The following is a 17,919-nucleotide window of genomic DNA, read 5'->3' on the forward strand; positions in this document are numbered from 1 at the left end:
GCGCGCCAAGGAGGAGTCCTCCTCCTAGTAGGAGTAGGACTCCTACTAGGAGGGGGAAAGAAGTGGGGAGGGAGAGGGAAAGGGGGGCGCCGCCCCCCCTCTCCTAGTCCAATTCAGACCAAGGGGGGAGGAGGCGCGCGGCCCACCTTTGGCTGCCCCTCTCTCTCTCCACTAAGGCCCATATGGCCTATTACTTCTCCCGGGGGGGGGGGGTTCCGGTAACCCTCCGGCCTTCCGGTTTTCTCCGAAATCACCCGGAACACTTCCGGTGTCCGAATATAGCCATCCAATATATCAATCTTTATGTCTCGACCATTTTGAGACTCCTCGTCATGTCCGTGATCACATCCGGGACTCCGAACAACCTTCGGTACATCAAAACATATAAACTCATAATATAACTGTCATCGAAACCTTAAGCGTGCGGACCCTACGGGTTCGAGAACGATGTAGACATGACCGAGACATGTCTCCGGTCAATAACCAATAGCGGGACCTGGATGCCCATATTGTCTCCTACATATTCTACGAAGATCTTTATCGGTCAGACCGCATAACAACATACGTTGTTCCCTTTGTCATCGGTATGTTACTTGCCCGAGATTCGATCGTCGGTATCCAATACCTAGTTCAATCTCATTACCGGCAAGTCTCTTTACTCATTCTATAATACATCATCTCGCAACTGACTCATTAGTTGCATTGCTTGCAAGGCTTAAGTGATGTGCATTACCGAGAGGGCCCAGAGATACCTCTCCGACAATCGGAGTGACAAATCCTAATCTCGAAATACGTCAACCCAACATGTACCTTTGGAGACACCTGTAGAGCACCTTTATAATCACCCAGTTATGTTGTGACGTTTGGTAGCACACAAAGTGTTCCTCCGGCACACGGGAGTTACATAATCTCATAGTCATAGGAACATGTATAAGTCATGAAGAAAGCAATAGCAACATACTAAACGATCGGATGCTAAGCTAATGGAATGGGTCATGTCAATCAGATCATTCAACTAATGATGTGATCCCGTTAATCAAATGACAACTCTTTGTCAATGGTTAGGAAACATAACCATCTTTGATTAACGAGCTAGTCAAGTAGAGGCATACTAGTGACACTCTGTTTGTCTATGTATTCACACATGTATTATGTTTCCGGTTAATACAATTCTAGCATGAATAATAAACTTTTATCATGATATAAGGAAATAAATAATAACTTTATTATTGCCTCTAGGGTATATTTCCTTCATGTATAAGTCATGAAGAAAGCAATAGCAACATACTAAACAATCGAGTGCTAAGCTAACGGAATGGGTCAAGTCAATCACATCATTCTCCTAATTATGTGATTGCGTTAATCAAATAACAACTCTTTGTCTATGGTTAGGAAACACAACCATCTTTTATTAACGAGCTAGTCAAGTAGAGGCATACTAGTGACACTCTGTTTGTCTATGTATTCACACATGTATTATGTTTCCGGTTAATACAATTCTAGCTTGAATAATAAACATTTATCATGAAATAAGGAAATAAATAATAACTTTATTATTGCCTCTAGGGCATATTTCCTTTAGGAAGCTAATGATGATTATCATGTAACTTCAGATCAAGTTACTACCGAACCTCGTAGGTCAACCAGAGTAAGATCCGCACCAGAGTGGTATGGTAATCCTATTCTTGAAGTCATGTTACTTGACCATGACGAACCTACGAACTATGAGGAAGAGATGATGAGCCCAGATTCCGCGAAATGGCTTGAGGCCATGAAATATGAGATGGGATCCATGTATGAGAACAAAGTGTGGACTTTGGTTGACTTGCCCGATGATCGGCAAGCCATGGAGAATAAATGGATCTTCAAGAAGAAGACTGACGCTGACGGTAATGTTACTATCTACAAAGCTCGACTTATTGCGAAAGGTTTTCAACAAGTTCAAGGAGTTGACTACGATGAGACCTTCTCACCCGTAGCGATGCTTAAGTCCGTCCGAATCATGTTAGCAATTGCTGCATTTTATGATTATGAATTTTGGCGAATGGATGTAAAAACTGCATTCCTGAAAGGATTTCTGAAAGAATAGTTGTATATGATGCAACCCGAAGGTTTTATCGATCCAAAGGATGCTAGCAAAGTGTGCAAGCTCCAGCGATCCATTAATGGACTGGTGCAAGCATCTCGGAGTTGGAATAAACATTTTAATAGTGTTATCAAAGCATATGGCTTTATGCAGACTTTTGGAGAAGCCTATATTTACAAGAAAGTGAGTGGGAGTTCTGTAGCATTTCTAATATTATATGTGGATGACATATTGTTGATTGGAAATGATATAGAATTTCTGGATAGCATAAAATATACTTGAACAAGAGTTTTTCAATAAAAGACCTTGGTGAAGCTGCTTATATATTGGGCATCAAGATCTATAGAGATAGATCGAGACGCTTAATTAGACTTTCACAAAGCACATACCTTGATAAAGTTTTGAAGAAGTTCAAAATGGATCAAGCAAAGAAAGGGTTCTTGCCTGTGTTACAAGGTGTGAAGTTGAGTCAGACTCAATGCCCGACCACTGCAGAAGATAGAGAGAAAATGAAAGATGTTCCCTATGCTTCAGCCATAGGCTCTATCATGTATGCAATGCTGTGTACCAGACCTGATGTGTGCCTTGCTATAAGTTTAGCAGGGAGGTACCAAAGTAATCCAGGAGTGGATCACTGGACAGCGGTCAAGAACATCCTGAAATACCTGAAAAGGACTAAGGATATGTTTCTCGTTTATGGAGGTGACAAAGAGCTCGTCGTAAATGGTTACGTCGATGCAAACTTTGACACTAATCCGGATGACTCTAATTCACAAACCAGATACATATTTATATTGAACGGTGGAGCTGTCAGTTGGTGCAGTTCCAAGCAAAGCTTCGTGGTGGGATCTATATGTGAAGCGGAGTACATAGCTGCTTCGGAAACAGCAAATGAAGGAGTCTGGATGAAGGAGTTCATATCCAATCTAGGTGTCATACCTAGTGCATCGGGTCCAATGAAAATCTTTTGTGAAAATACTGGTGCAATTGCCTTGGCAAAGGAATCCAGATTTCACAAGAGAACAAAGCACATCAAGAGACGCTTCAATTCCATCCGCGATCAAGTCAAGGAGGGAGACATAGGATTTGCAAGATACATACGGATCTGAATGTTGCAGACCCATTGACTAAGCCTCTCTCACGAGCAAAACATGATCAGCACCAAGACTCGATGGTTGTTAGAATCATTACTATGTAATCTAGATTATTGACTCTAGTGCAAGGGGGAGACTAAAGGATATATGCCCTAGAGGCAATAATAAAGTTGTTATTTATATTTCCTTTTATCATGATAAATGCTTATTATTCATGCTAGAATTGTATTAATCGCAAACTTAGTACATGTGTGAATACATAGACAAACAGAGTGTCACTAGTATGCCTCTAGTAGACTAGCTCGTTAAATCAAAGATGGTTAAGTTTCCTAACTATAGACATGAGTTGTCCTTTGATTAATGGGATCACATCATTAGTGAATGATGTGATTGACAAGACCCATCCATTAGCTTAGCACGATGATCGTTTAGTTTGTTGCTATTACTTTCTTCATGACTTATACATGTTCCTATGACTATGAGATTATGCAACTCCCGAATACTGGAGGAACACTTAGTGTGCTATCAAACGTCACAACGTCACTGGGTGATTATAAAGATGCTCTACAGGTGTCTCCGATGGTGTTTGTTGAGTTGGCATAGATCGAGATTAGGATTTGTCACTCCGACTATCGAAGAGGTATCTCTAGGCCCTCTCGATAAATGCACATCACTATAAGCCTTGCAAGCAATGTGATTAATGAGTTAGTTACGGGATGATGCATTACGGAAAGAGTAAAGAGACTTGCCGGTAACGAGATTGAACTAGGTATTGAGATACCGACGATCGAATCTTGGGCAAGTAACATACCGATGACAAAGGGAACAACGTATGTTGTTATGCGGTTTGACCAATAAAGATCTTCGTAGAATATGTTTGAGCCAATATGAGCATCTAGGTTCCGCTATTGGTTATTGACCGGAGATGAGTCTCGGTCATGTCTAAAATGTTCTCGAACCCGTAGGGTCCGCACGCATAACGTTCGATGATGATCGGTATTATGAGTTTATGTGTTTTGATGTACCGAAGATAGTTCGGAGTCCCGGATGTGATCACGGACATAATGAGGAGTCTCGAAATGGTCGATACATAAAGAATGATATATTAAACGATGTTATTCAGACACCGGATGAGTTCCGGGGGTCACCGGATAAATATCAGAGTGCCGGAAGGGTTATCGGAACGACCGGAGAAGTAATGGGCCTTATTGGGCCTATGGGAGAGAGAGGGGTTGTCAAGGGATGGCCGCGCCCCCCCCCCATGGGCCTAGTCCGAATTGGACTAGGGGGAGGGGCGGCGCCCCCTCCTTCCTTCTCTTTCCCCCTCCTTCCTTCTTCTCCTAGTAGGACTAGGAAAGGGGGGAGTCCTACTCCTACTAGGAGGAGGATTCCTCCCCCCTTGGCGCGCCTATGAGGGCCGGCCGGCCTCCCCCTCCCTCCTTTATATACATGGGGAGGGGGGCTCCCTAGAACACATCAAAGTTGATCTTAGCCGTGTGCGGTGCCCCCCTCCACAGATTTCCACCTCGGTCATATCATTGTAGTGCTTAGGCGAAGCCCTGCGTCGGTAACTTCATCAACACCGTCACCACGTCATCGTGCTGGCGGAACTTTCCCTCGGCCTTAGCTGGATCAAGGGTTCGACATGAGGTACACGGCCTGAGCCATCCCACTATCGACGACGCCCACCTCCACTGCTCCACACGATGCGCAACCTGACAAACAGCGTTTGCGCTCCCAGGCGAGCGTCGAAGCGGTGTTCTCCGGCAATCCACCTGCCACACGACTGCAGACGGCAACGACAGCGAATAGCAAGATGTCGGCGTGGCGGCAACGTCTACGCGACATGGTCCACTGCAATCAACCCCTACGCCTCCGCCTGTGTCCTCGGCTCAGATGGCCAACGTCCATGGCCGCTCACAACATGTGGCCATGGCCTGGCGGCACTCGACCCTTAAATGCTCCCGGCGAGGCCAGTCCCACAGAATGGTTGCCGACGACAGTGGCGGCGCACGGCCCGGCACGAAGACATCTGACCCCTGCCACCGCTGCAATGATGGATGACCTCTTTTTGCAACCACGCTCTGCCGAAAAGGTGAGGGAAAAACATGAAATTTTGTTTTTGCTGCATCATCGGAAGATTTGATGCAAAATTTGTCAGGTGCTGAATTGTGATCATCTAGAGTTCGATAAGGTGAGAGAGATCCCAGAATTTATTTTGCTGAAGGCATTTTGTTCAAAAAATCTGCCATGGTATTTTGGATGACGTCAATATTTAATGAGAAGAAGATTCTTGGGCAGGTATTAAGAGGTGCGTAGCATACTTTTGTTTTTTGACGTGAGTAGCATTCTTTTCAATGTAGTAATTCATGCATTTGGTTGAATACCTCTATTTTGGAGGCTATCACCTCTCAAAATGCGTGGTGTGTAATTCATGTATGTTGGGTGCTGGCCTAGCTGGTACAGAAGACAGTGACATTATTCATACCACCTGATCGCATTATCAAGCTCACATTTTTTTACGGTACTGCTCAGTGACCGAAACGGGAACCGACGCTGAATAGAACCGAAATGGGTAGTGGCCTAATCGCAGCCTTGCTTCCTTTTTTTCTGAGCTGTGTTGTGCTGCTGGTTCAGGAAAAAAAAAAGGCCACCGTTTTTTGATATTTTTAATATGTTCAGCAAATAAGAAAACTTCATGGAATTATCAAATATTGGTGGCTTTACAAAAAGTTCATGAATTAGAAAAGGTATATAAATTTGAAAAAAAAATCACAAAAGGAATTATGATTTTCGAAAAAAAACTGCAACATTTACAAAAAAACACATTAATTTGAAAGAGTTCACAAATTTGAAAAAAGGTATGAATTTGAGAAAAAATTTACAAAATTTCAAAGTTCACGAATTTGAGAAATGTTGGCAAAATTGAATTAGTTCAGGAATTTAAGAAAAGTTCACAAAAATTGAAAAAAAATCATGAATTTGAGAAAAGTTCACAAAAATTAAAAAATTCATGAATTTGAAAAATAAGTTAAGGAAATTTGGAAAAAGTCCATACATTCTTAAAAATTCAGGAATTAAGAATGAAAACCTTTTGCCCGTTATTTTCAAGTTTAAGAAACGAATTTGAATAGCTTGAAAAATTCCAAAATTTTGTATACATGTACGTCTGGCAGTGCAGTATAACGTGTCATAATTTCACCAATATACATGCTTGCATGTGATAGATACAAAAAAGACAAAATACATGCAAATTTGGGGCCAGTTGTTTCAATTTTTGGGTCGAAATTTTGTCTTTTTTGTGCAGCGTACATTACAACATTTTTTCTAACGAAATTTCACACGTACTTAGACCACATGCATGCGTATTCATGTAAGAAGAATCAAATTATTATACAATCTTTTAAGCACTTGTTTTGGGGGGTTCAAAATAAAGTGCTCCGTGCCAACTTCTGAAAATCCGTTTTAGGAGCGAGATGTCTTTTTAGGCGCGTTCAGCACCAGTAAACTCTCTCTTGGCGGACATTACCGACTGTACTAGGCCTCGGCCCACTACTGCTCCTCTGTTGGTGGTAAGTTGTTCGATACAGTGATAAAAAAAAAGTTGTACGATAGAGTTTTTTCTGTTTAATATTTTCTACTCCCTGCTCTACTATAGAATCTCAAAAAATTAAAAATTGAAAATTAGCACGAATGTTAAAAACGTTGAAAAAGGCTAAGTTTTTGACCGGCTTGCCATGGAGCTTTGACTTCCGACCTGTTCAATTGACCCGTTAACATTCTGGAAACATTTGACTGATGTGAGAAAAAGTTCACAAAATTTCAAAACGTTTGCAAGTTAAGAACAATTCATGAATTTGAAAAAAAATCATGGCTTTCCAAAGATCATGAATTCCAAAAAAATCATGAAATTGAAAAAAAAGTTCACAAAGATTTTAAAAATGTTCATGAAGTTTATAAAAAATTCATGAATTTGAGAATAGATGATTTGAAAACAAAGTTAACAAAAAAAATGGAATGATAAAGACAATTTTTTAAGAGTTCACGAATTGGTGAAAGCTCTAGAATTTAATAAAATATAACATAAAATAAAAAGAAATAAAAAAATTAAAAAAAGAAGAAATAAAAGACAAACAAAATGTGAAAACCGGCCAAAAAGATGTTGTGGAAACCAGAAGAAAAAATGCCAGAAAAACCGTCAGTACAATCATTGAAACGGTTCCCAATAAATAGGTGAAGAAGAAATGACCTACATGGGCCGGCCCATTTATACACTTGCCAGTGGAGGATATGCGCCGGTTAGTGAATTACAATATGAATGAGCGTGGTAGCTATATCTCGCATTAAGCGAGATCAAAGATGTTATCGCTGAACGGAATAGCACCTAGCGCAAGAAACTGAGCCAGACCATTAGCTCGCGGGGAGATCCTATTCGCCGCTCGCTGCGGCAAAGAGGCGCGGTTTCGCACACATGGGTGTCAAACTGGGCTGGCCCATGAATATAGCGAACGACAGTGCGCTTTAGCTAAAAAAGAAATACCACTGTCACGGGAATTCAAATACTGGACCTGACACTACACCAAACGTGGTACTACCAGTTGAGCTAGCAGTCGTTATCGATTCTATAACAGCGCCAAGCTTAAAGAACCAATCCCTTAGCAGATCCAAATTATATCTTGAATTTTAAAAGCATTTTTTATTGAAAAACCGAAGGGATCTGTGACACACAAGCAAATTGCTGATTTACAAAAAATATTGAAATATTTGTAAAAATCAGCTACATTTTTTTGAAAATGGGAACATTTTTTGAAATTCCAAGATAGAATTTGAAAACGCGAACATATTTTGAAAAATGTGAAACAAGAACATTTTCTCGAAATTTCAAATTGAAATTTTTTCGAAACTCCTGAAAAAAAGAAAACATGCACATTTTTTAAAATTGGGAACAATTTTTGGAAACGGGAGCATGTTTTGAACTGCCCAAACATTTTTTGAAATTTGTGAACGAAAATTTCAAATTGGACAATTTCAAAACTCGTGAAAAAAATGAAAACATGCACAGTTTTGAAAATTGAGAATTTTTTTTGAAAACGGGAACATATTTTGAACAGCCCGAACATTTTTTGAAATTTGTGAAAAAAATTGAAACTGCACAATTTCGAAACCCCTGGAAAAAAAAGAAAATCTAAACATTTTCGAAAATTCTGAATTCTTTTTGAAAACGGGAACATGTTTTGAACCGTCCAAATATTGTTTTTGAAATTTGTGAACAAAAATTTGAAACTGAACAATTTCGAAATTCAAAAATGTGAACGAGCACAATTTCCTGAATTATTTTGAACAATTTTCATAAATGAGAATTTTTTTAAAAATTCCTGAGCATTTTCTAATTCACGAACAAAGTTTAAATACACGAACACTTTTGGAATTTGTTAGCAAATTTTGAAACATGAATATGTTTAGAATTTTTGAACAATTTTTAAAGCGGGAACATATTTCTTAAACCGAACATTTTTTAGTTTGTGAACAAAATTTAAAAAGATGAACACTTTTTTTAAAATGAGCGAACAATTTTTTAAATTATAAGATTTTATGAAATTTCTGAAATAAAATTTGAAAACAGGAACATTTTCTAAGAAAAGGAACAAAATCTGAAAATTAAATTTTTAGAAAAATTTCTGAAAACATTCGTTGAAAAAAAGAAAAAGAAGAAAAAATAAAAAAGAGCAAGAAGAAAGAAAAAAAGACAGAAAAAACATGAACAAGGGAAGGAAAAAATAAATAATAAAAACGAAAATAAATATAAAAAGGAAAAACCCGGTTCAGGAACCTTCTGGAAGGTTTCCAAAACCGGTAAAAACCCGGCTAGGAACAGTCTCAAAACCGGTGTACTTGGAACGCTTAACAGGGAAGCCCAGGCGGGTCGCTCGCACGATAGCCCCTGTGTGGAACCCCGACTGTGCGGAACCAGGATTCAAACCGGGGTCTCATGGATGAAAGGCATCGATTCTAGCCACATAGTTACAATCAAATTCATGGTATATACTAGAGAGCGTCCTACTTGAGGGTTAAACCGCTAGCTTTTTGTTGTTTTTTTCAGGGTTTTTTGTTTTTTTGTTTTCTTCCTTTTTCACCGGCTTTTCTACGTTAGTTTCTCTGTTTTTGTTTTTTTCCTTTTTCTTCAGTTTTACTTATTTTTGCTCCGTTTTATCAAAAAAAAATCTTCTTTCTTTTTATTCCTTTTATTTCGGTTTTTTCTATTTCTCATCAGTTTTTATTTGCTTTTTCCCAGGTTTCACTAGTTTTAATATATATTTCATATTTCTAAATGCTTTATTAACTTTTTGATATATACAAAAATAACATTTTCTCAATACATGGTAAATATTTTTTCTATACACTTTTAGCATTCGTCGAAATGCTTGATTAATATTTTCAAATACAAGTTTAACATTTTTTAAGACATGGTCAACATTTTTTCAAAACAAATTTAGTATTTTTTTAAATAAAAGATTAACATTTTTATTACATGAGTTGTCCTATATACATTTTTTAAATGCTCGATTCACTTTTTGCAAGTACAAGATTAATTTTTTCTGTACATTTAATATTTTTGAAAAACAAGATTAATAGTGTTTGAATACATGGTCAACATTTTTCCTTTATACTTGTTTTTTTTGAAATGCTTGATTATCATTTTCGTCAAATACAAAAATAAACTTCTACACACATTTAACATTTTTGAAATACTAGATTGACCTTTTTTTTAATACATGATCAAAAAATTTCTATATCCATTTAATAGTTATTTTCAAATGCTTGATTAACATTTTTAATATATTCTTTTAACATTTATTTTCAAATGCTTGATTATCATTTTTATTACATGAATAACATTGCTTGATACACATTTAGCATTTTTCAAATGGTTTATCAATGTTTTTAAATGCAAGATTATCATTTTCCCAATGGATTGTCAATATTTTCTATACAAATTTAACATTTTCAAATGCTTGATTTACATGTTTCAAATTATTGTTTAACATTTTTTTTGAAATGCTAGATTGAAATTTTTTATATACATGATGAACTTTTTTCACGCAGATTGTACACATGGTCAACATTTTATATACATGATGAAATATGTTTCAACATGTTATGTAAATTATATTTTTTAATATATATGTTCATGATACTTGGAAGTGTAAAAAAAGTAAGAAAAATAAAAAAACGAAGTTGTGGCTTCCAGCATAGCTGGGCCGACCCATCTCGCGTTGCCCTTATGCTGGGTTCCCTAGGCCTCACATTGAGCGAGACATAGGGGCGGTCATGGCTGGGGAGAGGAACTCACCACTACGGAAGGGTTGTCAACAATCGCCTAGCATTAAACTCATACTTGGGCTGTTTACAAATGGTCTATGACCAATACCAGGCTAAGTTTTTGAACAGGGGGAAGCTGGTCCAAATTAGGCATAGTTGAGCAGCAGGAAAAACAAGACGCGCCAACCCAATTCTGCTAGCAATCACATGCACAAAGTGATAGTGAGACGTCCCCAGTTGCTGGTTTCGTCGTCGCCGCCGCCACCAGGAGGCAAGATGCCGTACCACCTCGCTACCTGCTAGTACAAGGTCAGCACGCTATTCCTCCAGCTCGTTCTGTCTTTCTCACAATACGGCGACCGGAGGGCGAAACCCTAACACTATTTCTTTTCCCTACCCAACTTTAACTAAATCCACAGTACCTATGCGTACATACGTGCTTCGGATGATTCCATCGGTCAAAACTCTAGGTTGATATATATCATCGTGCGTTTTGCAAAACATAGGAATGGTTCCGATGTTGCCGGGACTCTCCTATGCTGCTGCAGGGATGATTCTAAGGGGGAGCGATGGGGGGCTAGACCCGGGACCTCCTATTTTACGCATTCTAAGTCAAACAGAGCAGCGACGCACAAGGGCAAACATGACTGGGCTGGCCCATTAGAGGCTCCCGCGAGCAGGCTACTGTGTACCAGCTTCGGTACCGTAGCGCTAAAATGCAAAAGTAATTCACTGACCTAGATTCGATCAGAAGATCTCATGTTCATGTGAGAGTGTTGCTAGCCACAGGAGCCAATGTGGGTTCTTGACTATGTATCCGTGCGAGACTGTAAGACTAACGATGGCGGCAAATCCGAAACCTTTTAAATTTTGAACGGAAACATTTTCCCAAAAAGGGAGCCAAAATTCTTTTGAAACACAAACACTTTTCATGTCTCCTGACCAAAAGTTTACAAAACATTTCACGTTCGCGGATTTGCGGCAAAAAAATTGTTCATGTTTCCAACAATTTTGGACGGATTCAATGTGGGTTAATATTCTCACGTTTTTCAAATCAGAAACATTTCACATTTTAAATTTTAGAAACACAAACATTTTTCAAATCCGTGAACAAAAATTTACAAACTGAAAACACCGAACTGTTTTGAATCCCTGAACAAGATTGAAATTTTGAACAAAATTTGAAAATGTGAACAGTTTTTTCAAACACTAACATTTTCTTAAAACAGGAAAGTATTTTGAAACTCATAATCAAAATTTGAAAATTCAAACAATTTTATAATTTTTCAAACAAATTCTGAAAGCATGAAGATTTTGGATATTTGTGAACAAATTTTAACGGGAACATTTTTGGAAATGCCCAAACATTGGTATTATTTGTGAGTAAATTATGAAAAAACATGAACAGTTATTACAAATATGAACATTTTTTAAAATCTACTGAACAAATATGAACATGCGAACAATTTTTGGAAAAAGGAACATTTTTTAAAATTTGTGACTTTTTGTCGAAAACATCAATATTTTTCCTTCAAATTTATAAAAATCAGTTTTTTTCCAAAAAACTATTGTTTTATCAAACCTGCGCACTTTTCAAATTTTGAGAACAATCAAACATTTTAAAAAATATGACGATTTTTTTGAATATATGAGCAATTTTTAAATTGGATTTTTTAGAAAAGTATTTACAAAATTGGAAAATGAGAACAAATTTTGGAAAGGAGCACATTTTTTTAAACGTTCCCGTGTAAAATTGATAACACAATTTTTTTCGAAATTTGTGAACAATTTTTGAAAACAAGAAATTCTTTTGGAAACGTGAACATTTTTGAAACCCCAAATTTTTTGAAAACATGAATGAGTTATGGTAATGCGAATAGTTTTAGATATTAGTGAATAATTTTTGAAAAACATGAACATATAAACAAACAATTGGAAAAGTGAAAAGAAATTGAAAGCAAAAGAAACAAAAAAGAGAGAAAAGGAGAGAAAAGAGTAACCGGGAAGAATAAAATCGAAGAAGAAACAGAAACAAAAAAAAACAGATCAGGAACCTCCTAGAAGGTTCCCCAAACCAGAGAAAACCGTCTGGAACCTCCTGTAGTGTCGCCCCCCTATTGCGCTGCTGGATGATGAAGAAGCCCATTAGAGCTATTAGTCCAAATATCACAAATAGATAATTATAAAGCAGCCAACTTTGGGTGTAATCAAGCCGTGCAAGCAAGACAATCGCTGCTGATCATTATTCAACCACGCCGCAAGCTGATCGATCGCTGATCTCTTCCGTTTTCCACCACTCGCCGCCGGCTCGTCCACTCGGCGGTTGCGGACGCGAGTTGCGCCTGTACAGGCCCCTGCCCCCCTATCACCTTTTTCTGGCTCCGTCGCTGTGCTGCTGCATATAAACATCAACAAATTCTGTGGTATAGGTTGGTGCATTCGCATGCATCTTTTGGGTTCAATAATTATTGTTTTACTGATAGATATCTGTATGAAACCTCACCATTCAGTGAAGTGGCATGTACTCTTTTTAAGAGTTGTTAGAATCTTATGCTTCGTTTCAAACTGATTGCCATGTTTTGTGCGTAGAGCACCATTTGGTTTTCTTTCTTTTGCTGCTCATCAACATCAAGTACAGCGTGTAAAAGCACATTTGGGGATCACCAATACTAGCACTCGGAGGAACCTGGCAATATATTGTAATAACTAAATCATTTCGAATAAATATAACCAGTTTGTAGATATGTGGACAAGTGTATCATGGCAAAGGAGGTGGTCGTGTGAGGAGGAGGCAGTGTGGTTGGGCTCACCGTCGATCTGGATCCCGTGCTGCTGGAGAGGTAGGAGAAGACAAGGCAATGTTGGCGACGACTGCTGTGATGGAGTAAGAAAGTGGTGTCGAGTTCGTACCGGGTGTGACGGATCTCAAGTTAGTTGCAGGCTATGGCACGCGTGCGGTTGCGGCCTGTTGGCTTCCTGCTAGTGCATTTGTGAGAGGGATTTGACTTTTTTCTTGCGAAACGAGGGATCTTTGACTTTGACTGCTGACATGGCAGGTGGGATTCCAAAACCAGTGACATGTCAGCATCAATACCACTTTGCTTCGGTTTTGGATGAAAATTTTCCGGTTTTGTGACATGCAGGACTAAATGTTGCCCAAAAATTCTTAAGGGACTAGATGTAGACTTTTGGTAAACTTAAGGGATCAAAAGCATACCTTTCTCTTTTCTTTTTTGATAGACGTATCATGCATGGAACATTCTCAGCTCATTTGGTGTTTCTAACTTCAAAGCTATCTACATCGTGTATGTCTGATTTTAAGTATTCATTCGTTGCACTGCTGGATCCATGCAGTCGGCTGTGTGGTGAAATGTCAGAACTAGCCTCAATCCCCTTCAGTTCCAAGAGCACGTGAGGCACCGATGATAGGAGCCTTCCCAACGAGCTGCTCCACCATGTGATGTCCTTCTGGTCAATGGTGGAGGCCATGCACACAAGTCTGCTCTCGACGAGGTGGCGCTATCTCCGGGCTTCTACGCCATTCATTTGCATCGATCACCAGAACTTCATGGATGGTGACAAGTTAGATAAGATCGGGGATCGCTTGCTCGTTGCTGCCCTTACGTGACAACACTGCTTCCTTGGATGAATCCCAGATCTTTGTCCACGAAGTTGATAGTATCATGTGTTGTGAGTGGATTCTTCATGTCATGATGCACAAAGTTCATCTCCTTCATGTTTCAGGACCCGTGTTTCTGGATAGCACAACCATGTTTTGTATACAACACCTCAAAATAGTCAGGCTCCAATCTCTCTTGTCGAGAGATGAGTTCTTTAGGTCGCTGAACTGCGACTGCCCAATCCTTGAGCATTTAGAGCTAGAGCATTGTTGTTTGGTGGACTTGATGGAGATCTCATCGAGGTCACTCAAGGTTCTACATATCATTAGCTACCTTATCACCAAGGTGTCCTGATTTGTGCTAGCAATCTTACCCATCTCTCTATCTTAGAATCATGATGTCATTTCTGTGCTATATTAACCAGGGATATGTTCTTTCTAGTAACAACTTCAGTTAGCCTGAGATATGACACATTTCAGTTTATGGAAAGCACAATACTTGGTCATGGTCTACTTCTGGGTCATGGTCTACTTATGGGTCATTGGTCTACTTGCTGGCCTCTCACATCCGACGCCTTGGAGTTGCAGACACCATTACCTGAGGTACAAACTAGTTTTCTTTTCATATCCATACGAGTCTAGATGAATATATTTGCTTCCTTGGTTAGATTTTGTCATATAGTTTCTTCTCGGATGTAAATTCAAAGGATCTTCACTTTTTTCAGCTTACTTGTTTCCCCTCCTATATATGTGTTGGTATTATCTTAACAAGCTAGCTTAAAAGTATCGAATAATCAACTACTAAACTCACTGTCATCATTTTGATTTCATCAAAGTTCACATCTGAGAGAGGTTTGCAGACATGCCCGGTGTTCAGCAACCTGACAAGTCTGTTGTTGGGTGATTGGAGCCTAGCTGCTTACTTCTACCCGCCGCGTCGCCTCCTACATCGTTCGCCCAAACTGAAGGAGCTAAGTTTCAACCTCGAAATGGTACCCTCTCAGAACCATCTCTAAATACCAATTGACCCGCTGGAACAGTAGGACCTCTTAGGCCCTTGCTAATATAGTACCTTAATGTTGACACTCTGCAGGAGAAATGTAGTACATGCAAGGGTGCTAAATCTGCTTTGTAGTCGACAAGGAGAGCACCGTTGTCGGGCTCAGGCAACTACCCTTGTATCGACAGAAACAAAATCCACTGCCATGAAGAAGATTCAAGGGCCAACTCGTTGGTGCAGGCGTTGCTACCGCTTTCCAGCGGTGTGAAAATCAGCATCGAGCATCGCCGATCTATGCTAATCAAGACCTTGTTTTGTTATGGGAACCTGCCACCTTGTTAGTGTTTTGTTAATTTGTTGGGACATAGTCTTTTGGAGACGCCGACATTAGTGAGAAGTGAGCCCAAGAGAAGAGCCACACTTATTATCAGAAAGTAGTGGCCAAATGAGTTTCAAGATCATGTCTGGATATTTTGTGCGCACACGTTGCAATCAAATTCGCTATATATGTGTGATGGTTGATTTGAGCTAGTTCATCAACGTAGTCTAGTTGAGTGTCCAATGTAGTTGTGTTCTAGCCAAATATTGGATTGTTTTTCTCATATATATACTGAGCTCAAAATAGTGGATGAAAGTGTTGTTGACGAAATGTCATGGCATCAGTTTTCACCTTGTGTTCTAGCCAAATTAACCGAGCACTATTTCTACCATTTTAAATGAATCAATTCAAGGAGTTGATTTAAATATGCAGTGACATTGCAACCTTTCTCGTGATTGCTTGTATTTGTGATATTGGCACAACTCATTTGATTCAAACTAGACTATGTGAAGGATAATTTTTTTGTACTTTATTAGAGAGTTGTGCGAAGGATTATTGTAGATGGTATATGTTTTGGTTGTTTTCTGCATATCATTAGTTTTCTGGTCTAGCCCATCAAAATACCCAGAATCTCTCATGGAGCCGTGGACCACGCTTAGCATTCACCACCCCATAGAGAAGTTTCTCATTCAGCTCAAGACCAATTTTACTAGTGAATTCAAGAGAAATTGTTCTTCATCTCTCGTTTGGAATTGTCCTTTTGCATCAAGACGCTTAGCATTCTGTTTGGTTTGTGTGTTTATTATTATTTTAAAATATTTTAAATATTACATTAGTTATTTGTTTTAAATATCACTGAACATTTATAAAATGTTCATGTGGTTAAAAAAATTGTTCGTAGCATTCAAAAAGAATTATCAAGACATTTAAAAAACTGTTCATGCATTCCAAAAAAATGTTCATGAAATTTTAAAAATGTTTAAGCAATGCAAAAAGTGTTTGCACAATTAAAAAAATGTGTCACAACATTCTAAAAAAATCACGTGCTATTTGGAAAAGCTCATGTGTTTAAATAAACATTCATGAAATTTAAAAATTATATTTTTACAATTAAAAAAACAGTGTAGGTTGAAAAACGGTTTTGTTTCATTATAAAAATGTTCAATGCATACTTGAAAAATGTTTACTTGTACTTCAAAAATTGTTAAACGTATATATAAAATGTTTCAGATGTATAGGAAAAATGTACAATGTGTAAAAGTTAAACATCAAAACATAAATTCAAAAAAGGTTAATTACGCATTTATAAAATATTAAACTTGTCTAAAATGTCTCTAATATATATGAAAAATTTACAATGTGTTAAAAAAATGAGTTGAAAAAAATGAAAAAGGAAAAAGAAGAAATCAATTACCAGTGGACATCGAAGAAAAACTAAATAAAACAAAGAAACACTAAAAAATAAAATATTGTTTTAAAAGATAAATATAACCTATGCTAGCATCGAAAAAAGAGAAAAATGCAGAGAGAAAAAGCGATACATAGCTGAGAAAAAGCGCCTATAGCGTCGAATCCGGAACCGACGCTCATGCGAACGGAAGTGGGCTGTGGCCTATTAAACTTCACTCCTTCGCTTCACTTACTTGTCAGTTTTGTGGTGCTGCTGGTTCAGGATTTTGTAATTTTGAATATGTTCGTGAAATTAGAAAAGTTCATGGATTTATGAAATGTTGGTCGGTTTACAAAAAGTTCATGGATTTGAAAAAGCAAAATAAATTTGAAAAGGAAGTTCATAAAAATAAAAAATAAACACGTTTTTTTTGAAAAAATTTAACATTTTAAAAAAACTCATAATTATGAAAGAGTTCATGAATTTGAATTTTTTTCACAAAGTTTGAAAAATTTGATGAATTTGAGGAAAGTTCACAAAAAATGAAAACGTTTGTGAATTTGAAAAAAGTATCCACAGATTTGAGAAAAACATTCATAAGTTTAAAAATATTTTAGTAAAAAGTTTGTGAGTTTGAAAAAAGTATGCAAATTTGAAAAAGTAAAAAATCAAAACTCAGAGTCATCATTTTGATTTGATCAAAGTTTACACTCGAGAGAGGTTTGCTGGCATGCTTGGTGTTCAACAACCTTTCTCATGCTTGTTTGTATTCGTGATATTGACACAACTCATTTGAGTCAAACTAGACTATGTGAAGGGTAAGTTTTTGTTCTTTATTAGAGAATTATGCGAAGGATCATTTGCAGATGTTATTTTTGGTTATTTTTTTGAATATCATTAGTTTTCTTTTCTAGCCCATCGAAATGCTCAAAATCCCTTCTGGAGCTGCAGTTTCAGCTCCAACTGGTGAACCTATGTTTCACATTCACCATCCCATGGAGAGGCTTGTCATTTAGCTCAAGACCAACTTTAACATGCCTTTCTTCTTCAAAGCCATAGCGGCTGCTGCTTCGAATATCTTGAAACCAAAC

This window comes from Triticum aestivum, chromosome 5A, assembly GCF_018294505.1.
Source record: "Triticum aestivum cultivar Chinese Spring chromosome 5A, IWGSC CS RefSeq v2.1, whole genome shotgun sequence".
NCBI lineage: Eukaryota > Viridiplantae > Streptophyta > Magnoliopsida > Poales > Poaceae > Triticum > Triticum aestivum.